The sequence below is a fragment of the Hippopotamus amphibius genome, chromosome 4 (genome assembly GCF_030028045.1).
Source record: "Hippopotamus amphibius kiboko isolate mHipAmp2 chromosome 4, mHipAmp2.hap2, whole genome shotgun sequence".
Classification (NCBI taxonomy): Eukaryota; Metazoa; Chordata; class Mammalia; order Artiodactyla; family Hippopotamidae; genus Hippopotamus; species Hippopotamus amphibius.
In genome coordinates this window covers 31,430,721-31,438,486 of record NC_080189.1, presented here as the reverse complement: position 1 = coordinate 31,438,486, position 7,766 = coordinate 31,430,721, and the positions used below count along the sequence as shown (strand labels likewise).

General features: G+C 35.1%; 1 pseudogene; it reads right to left on the bottom strand.

Moving 5' to 3' along the window:
* Positions 1-6,262: 6,262 nt before the first annotated feature.
* On the bottom strand, positions 6,263-6,817 carry LOC130851720 (60S ribosomal protein L17-like; annotated as a pseudogene).
* Between the last annotated feature and the right edge of the window lie 949 nt (positions 6,818-7,766).

The following is a 7,766-nucleotide window of genomic DNA, read 5'->3' as shown; positions in this document are numbered from 1 at the left end:
TCATTTGTGCTATAAGTGCAGTCACAGCTCAGACAGGTTTCCCCTCTCAGAAAAAAAGGGTACTGCCAAACAGTAGAAACAAGGGACTTCTGGGGAGTTAGGAGCCCAAGACAGAATGAAACAGGCAAGAGGACTCCTGTCATCTTACAGCCATGGTCACCTTCAGGCCTGCTTCTAAAGCTTCTCTGTCCTTTGCAGCACAAAGATTTCTGACTGAGCACAGTTAGATTTCAAGCACTTAAACATCTACTGCTGGATTTCTTTCAAGAATCCTCATATACTTTTAAGAATCTTCCTTCTGTATTCTGTTTCACAATCCTTGGAGGTATTATAACACATGTTCGGAACACTCTGCTTTTTCAACCTCTACCACCCGCTCAAATCTATTTAGCTGATAATTGTTTTCTTCAGATCCCAATACTATTGATTCCCTTGAACATCCTAGGTTGAATTAGCTCTCCCAAGTTGGGGTTGCTCCCTTAGCAGTCTGTACTTCACCGTTTAGACAGATACTGCACTTTTGATGATCTGTAAATGTTTGTCTTGCCCTATTAAACTGTAAACTCCCTGAGGACAAGGAGTATCCACATTACAGCACCCAGGGCAGAGCACAGCCCCTGACAATTGTAGGTGCCAGTAAATAGGGTGAAAAAGTTTTTATTCTATATCTTCCAATGCGTAGCATATCTCAGTCAACCCTTACCATAGATCATTCACATATCTCAAGCAATTATTTTAACCTTAGAGTCCCTATACTAATTCCAGAAAATTGTGAGGGCTGAGAATTGAAGATATCCTGCTTCATTCTGAAATCAGGTGTTTCCTGGGTTTATTTCAGTTGACCAAGCACATGAGTGGTCAAGACTGTAGCATATCCATGGAAGGTTATCTTGCTAGTGTATGTTTTCACCATAAAGGATTACAAGCACATGACTGGATATGGTAGTTCCATCCCTATAACCAAAAAAAAAAAAGTAATTTAAAACAAATATTCCATCTCTGGATCAATATATTCTTGTGTTCAAAAGAGTTCACAGAACTATAAAGGCAAGGCGTTAGGATAGCAGTATTTTCCAAAGTTACAGAAAGGTGACACATCATAGTAGTTAAGAACATAGATTCTGGAGCCAGATCATGAGGGTTCAGATCTCAGTTCCACTGCCTGTGTGGCTTTGGGGGAGTTATGTAGCTTCTCTGTGCACATATGTCCTCATTGGTGGTAAAAAGGAATGAAAATAATCTTTTATATAGAATATATCCTACATATTTTATTCCTTCTCCAACAACTCCTCCTCTTTTCATTTGCTTATTAATTTTCAGAAGCATTGTACATAAATATTATTTTGGGAAGAAGTATCCACAGAACATGATTTCTGAAATTGTCTAGTAAATCAGCCATTGATAAAAGAACTCTACTGATTTATAAATTCAAAATTATTTTTGTTACATTACACTCGAGTAATGGTTGTATATACTTCAAAGCTTAAACCAATACCATGATTATATATATTTTTAAAGCTACCCTATAGAAACTAAAATTTAGGCCTAAGACATTTCATCAAGGCTGTGTTCTTACTCGCAAATGGAGTAATGTTGAAAAATATAATTATGTCCAATAATAGCTTTAGTGTCTCAAATTAGGAAAATTGTATCACCAAGCAACATTGTGCTTTGTGCAGTTTAGGTTTTTCCTAATAAATGCTGATCCACCCTACTTGAACCAAACCTGTAGACACTACTTACAAAAGATAACATTTTTCAAAGAATCTTTTAAAAACAAAAGGGAAAAAATCAGGCAGTAGACAAGAAAATCCACTCTTAGTACTAACCAGGTAGTGTTATGTGTGAGATGATACGTGTAACAATTAAAAGACTGTGTTGCAAGCAGAATGAGCCAGCTTTGGGCACAGATCATAGTAGAGTGGCTCTGCTCTAATATGCTGACATGCAGGCTGGTGACATAATTTGCCCTGATTGCCACAATATTACCTCTTAGTTTACAATTTTATGCAGCACTATTCTGTGGAAGCATTTAGTATTATTTTGAATGCTCTAGAGTTTTCCTGTAAGATTCATATGTATTGCATAGAATTTGGCTATTGTAATTGTAACCCGAAAGTCAGTTGCAATATCCTTTAAACTTGGCATCTGTAGCCTCGCTACACTGTGTAGAATATCATTTTGACTATATCTTTTAGTCTAGATGACCAATTATAGTTATTCCACAGCATGCAGTGATTGTGATCAATTTATCCAGGTTTGCTCATGGAAGAAATACGTGATGATCTATGAGAGAGAGGAAGGGAGGGGATTTTATACAGTAACTCTGGAAAATGTTCCTTCCTGAGAGCCTAGGAACAGAGAGCGATATTTGGCTTAATAGAGTATAAATAACATTGGAAAATATACTTACTAAGATAAAATATCAGTATTATATTTCCCCAATTTATCAGCCACTTTACAATACAGACACTATTACCTGTGTCTTACAGTCCAGACCTAAGATTTCCTTATCAAATATTAAAAACCAAAGTCATATTTTCACAGTTTCAAATCCATTGACTGCAGGGGAGTGGAACTATCCATGGTTCCTAATCTGTTCTCATGACTGAAACACGTCTTGGACTCCATTTACTTAGTAAGACAGAATCCAGTACTGTATTCACATCACAGATCTGCCACTTACTTGTTGTAGCTTTGGGTAAATTACATTTTTACTTTGTGCCTTTTCCTCAAATGCATATGTATAATAACGTTAACTATAGTACAATGACTATATCACAGAACTCTGAGGATTAAATGAGCAGATACTTAGAAAGCATTTACCACATGCCTAATAAGAGCTTATTGCTTAATAAATATTAAGTATTATTAGTATTACTATTTTAAACAAGAAAAATATATTTCTCTTTACTCATATTCTTTCCACAAAACTCATACTCCTGTGTATTAAGTAATAGGCTCTTAAAATAATAGATCTATACGTGCAAATGTTTTAGCTAAATTAATGATAAAATAAGAATGAATATAGGCAAGATAAAATTTCAGGTAAAAATTTCAAAAAGAGTAGTTATGTGATATATTGTAAGTAATTTCACCTTTAAGCAAAAATCAATTTACTTTTCTAAGTGCGACACTTAAAACATTAACAGTACTCTTTTTAGAGGATTAGATTTACTCATAATAAGCATTTAGAATTCTCTATAAACTAATTAGTATTTAATAGAATGATCTTAACTTTGTTACATTATAACTAGGCAGACATGCACATTCCTAAGAACTCTTGTTAACAGAGTGTGCAGCTGTCAAGTATTTTTTGAAAAGGCAATCAAAATAACTGAGAAACTATTTTTTATGGATGACATAATCCAAATGCAGAAATGCACTAGGACATTCTCTGCATAGTCTAGAGTTTAATGACCAATCTCATCTTCATTCACCATTTTTCAGCTACTTATGCTTAAAAGGATAGAATTCTAAAATCATCTTTCATACCAACACAATACCGCTACAAAATAGGAGAGCTGTAGGAAATGCAAATGTAATACATTTCCTGAGCAAAACATTAGCCCCTTACCTCTGATATTTCTTCTCAGCTTTACCTTTGAAAGGTACTGCCAGTTGCCAATCAGCAAACTGTGTGAAATCTTCTTATAGTGGAAGTGCACAAAATCCAGCAAGTATTAAAGTTAGATAAAATTTAATACAACAAAGATGTGTGATAAACAGAATAAGATGTCTTTTTTATGAGTACATGTATGGGGTGCAGATAACATATTGAAGGTATGTTTTTGGCCTTTTCTGTTTGGGATGGAGACCGTCGTTGACCTTGGGATGGTGAAGGATCAAATGTTACCATGCCAGACAGAAAGTGATCACAGTCATCTCCTTATCCAGCCGTTAACAGCCTCGTCTAACACAAAAACATTTTCCTGGAATGAAAAAAACCTCAGTTTCATATTTTTCTTTTATCGATAATGACATCCTTTGATGGCAATGTTAACTTTGTTCTTTACGTTAGATTTTAAGATGTTATATTTCATGAGCAAATATGTCATTTCAGAAGAATGAGTTTTGAGTCACGTTCAGGAGCCATAGTGATTTTTTATTAGTTGATTTGTGTATGCCTAACTTCCATCTAGTCACCTCAGTTGCGAACATCTTTCTTCTATGACCTAGGTCTGAGTTAAGGGCTTTTTTGTGATTTTAAATCTAGTGCTCTCAGGTAAAGGAAACTGTCAGCCAAACATAAATATTTTTAAATTTACTATCACAGAGCTTTCATATATTAAACTAGGTGAAGAGGTGAGATGTTTTACCCCAGTTTCAGGGTTTGGGGTTTCTTCTGAGCAATCCCAGCTCATCCACAACCCTTTTTCTACTTCTTAACGGTAAGGTAACGAACTGAAAGTATTCACATTGGCAGCCTACTCCCTTCTGATTAGTTCAGAATGGGTTCCCCATCATTATTTTTCCTGTTCAACAATCTATTCAATTCCAGGATTGTGATAATGCTGTTTTCTCTTACAGAGCTATTATGCTACTTAATGTTTGTTACATACTTGGAGGTCTTTGGATGGTAGGTGATATTCTGGTGCCAAATACATTATTATTTCATTAAAATTAATGCCAAGATGAAACATAATGTGGAAGGTGATGGCCTGGAAATTATTTCCTATTACCAAGTGGAAAGGATATATTTGGCAGCTTTCTAAGTACAGTGTAAGCAGGTGGCCACCAACAAACTGATATGTAGAAGAGAAATATTTCATCCAGATAGTTTAGATTTTAATTGAATTATTTACAAAGTAAGTCTGGGTTTTGTTTGCAAAGTGGAGGTTTAGATCAATTACTTTGTGAGATGACAAATAGAAACCTGTAAGGAAAAAAACAAAGCTTCAAATTAAATCACTAAAAAACACTCAAATGTAGTGAAAGCGTATGAGCCTATAGTCAAGAGGATGAGCTTGAATCCAGGGTCCTTCAATGTTGAAGTTGCTTGACACACAGAATACATCTGTCTTGTTCACTCCTGCATTCCAGTAGATAAAACATATTGGGCCCATACCAAGCACTCAAAGTCTATTTGTAAATAAATAAATGTGTGTACAACTTTGGGTAAGACATGTTATAATCCAGATATTTACTACAAAGTATTATGAAAATCAACTTGGATAGTAGATATAAATGCTTTGTAAGTATAATATGACATAAATATTAATAAATATACTATTATTCTAAAACCTTTTTATATAACATCTCCATAAGATTAAAAATAAATAAATCTACTGACTTAGAGAAGGATGCTTTTTGTTTACCCTCTGTAGTTTAAATTTCCTCCTTTCAGTTTTAACTCAAGTCCAGAACCAGCCATTCCCAATGTTTCTAACACCACAAAACTTGAAACCACACAAATTAATTTATAAAACATTGATCATAAAATTCTGAAATCCACTAATATTTATCTTACAAGACATGTAAAATATAGCAAAGTATAAAGAATACATTTTAAATAAACTCTAATACGACTACTTAGAGAAAATAATCACTGGCATTTTCAGTGTATTTCTTTACTCTGGCATACACAAACACAGACACTGACACATATAAATACACCAGCACATGCATGCTGCATTTTCATTTCATGTCCTGAATCATTAAATATTCCTTAAAACACTGAGTGGCTATGAAATATACTTTATTAATTTTTAAATAAATAGTAAAATAGTTTTTATCTCTCCAATGTTTAATTAAAATAAATGTGTGATAAAATGCATGAGTGTAAAACTTCACAACTGTAGCTTTTTATTTCCTCAAGTAGATCAATTGATGAGGAATTATTGTTTAAAAGAGCATTAATAATAATTTAGTATTCCTGACACAAAATGTATAATAGCCCTCAAGATTGTAAGAATGACACTGTCACCAGCAGTTCCCTTGTAGGTATGCTTATTGCTCATTTATATTTCATATTTTCTGACACACATGTTCATATTCTTTGCCCATTTTAGTGTGCTTGATGCTTTTTGTTTGGTTTATAGTGAATTATATGTAAAATGTAGAACATGCTTTTTGTGTAATAAAAACATTACTTATTTGTCATATATTTTCCCATTTGGAATAAAGTTTCTTAGGCAGAAACATGCCTGCAGTGTTAGAGGGACAAGAAAGTGGCCACTTGAGTGGTTATGAAGCAGATACTTTTATTTTTTATTTTATTTTATTTTTTTGCTTTTACATTTGCGTTTATTTTTTGTGGCATTTATTCCCGGGCCATAAGTTTCTGTTTCTTCAGGTTCTTCTGGGATATTTTTTTCTTCTGTGCAACCTCCTCTTCTGGTTTAGGAACAATCTGTTCTTTCTCAGTAAGAATCATCTCAATATAGCAGGGAGAGCTCATGTATGGGTTAATCCAACCATGAGCTCTGTAAATCCTTCACCGCATCTTGGGGACTTTGTTCACCTGGATGTGCTCAATGACCAGAGAATCTACATCTAAGCCCTTAAGTTCAGCATTACTCTCTGCATTTTTGAGCATGTGCAGTAAAAATTCAGCACTCTTTTTGGGCCACCGACCCTGTGTCCAGCCCCACTGTTTGGCCTGGGCATACCTACCAACTCCACCAGTGTAACGATGGAATGGCACACATTGTTTCTTTAAAGTGACATCCTTCAGATACTTGATGGCTTTTCGGATATGCATACCCTTATTGGCCTGGGCAGTTTCACAAGTGTTCTTAAAGTGAACGTGCAGATTTGAACCTCTTGACTTGCATGACTTTGTGGGGTTTTCTGGGTCAAGTGAATAGCGAACCATTTTTAGAGGTCACCTCAGGCCGCTTGCCAGAAAAGGAAGCATGAAGCAGATACTTTTAAAAGATGATGTGTGAAGTGGGAGATTGAGGGCATGTGGGCCTTGCAGGGTATGTGAGATCATTAGCATTAACTTGAAGTAAAACGGGGAACTATTGCAGGGTTTTGAGGAGAGGAGTCTCTTTGCTTTTTAAAGCATGCCTTGACTCTGGCCACTGTTCCTGGTTTGTTTGTTTGTTTATTAATTGGCATATAGTTGATTTACAATACTGTCTTTCAGGTGTACAGTAAAGTGAGTCAGTGATACACACACATATATCCACGCTTTTAAAATTTTTTTCCCATATAGGCTGTTACAGTGTATTGAGTAGAGTTCCCTGTGCTATGTAGGTCCTTATTAGTTATTTATTTGGCTACTGTTTTCAGAATAGCCTGTAAAGGAGGTGAAGTAAAAGCAGAAAGACAAGTTAGGAAATATTATAGAAATCGGAGGAGAGATGATGTAGCCTTTTAGACTAAGCAGTGAAGGTGGTTTAAAAAAAATCAGGTTCTGGAAATATTTTAAAGGTATTGCTGAAAGGATAGTTGATTAGATGTTTTTTCTGATACGATGTTGGTGATTATATATACAAGTCTGGATTTCAGGAGAAAAATCTGAGAGATGTAAATCTTAGAATTGCTGGCACAGAAGTAGTACTTAAAGTGCTGGAAATGAATGAAATCCCAGAGGGAAAATAGGAAAAGAGGAACATGCAGTGAGCTCTGGGCCACTTTAACACTGAGAGGAAAGAAAGGAGGGGAGAGACAGCAAAGGAAGCTGTAAAGGAATGAAAAGTGAGGTATGAAGAAAGTCAGGAAAAATGGATGAAGGTGAATGAAAGAGAAGAGCATGGCAGCTGTGATAAATGCTAGTCCTAATTCAAGTGCACCCATGATTTAACGACATGGACGCC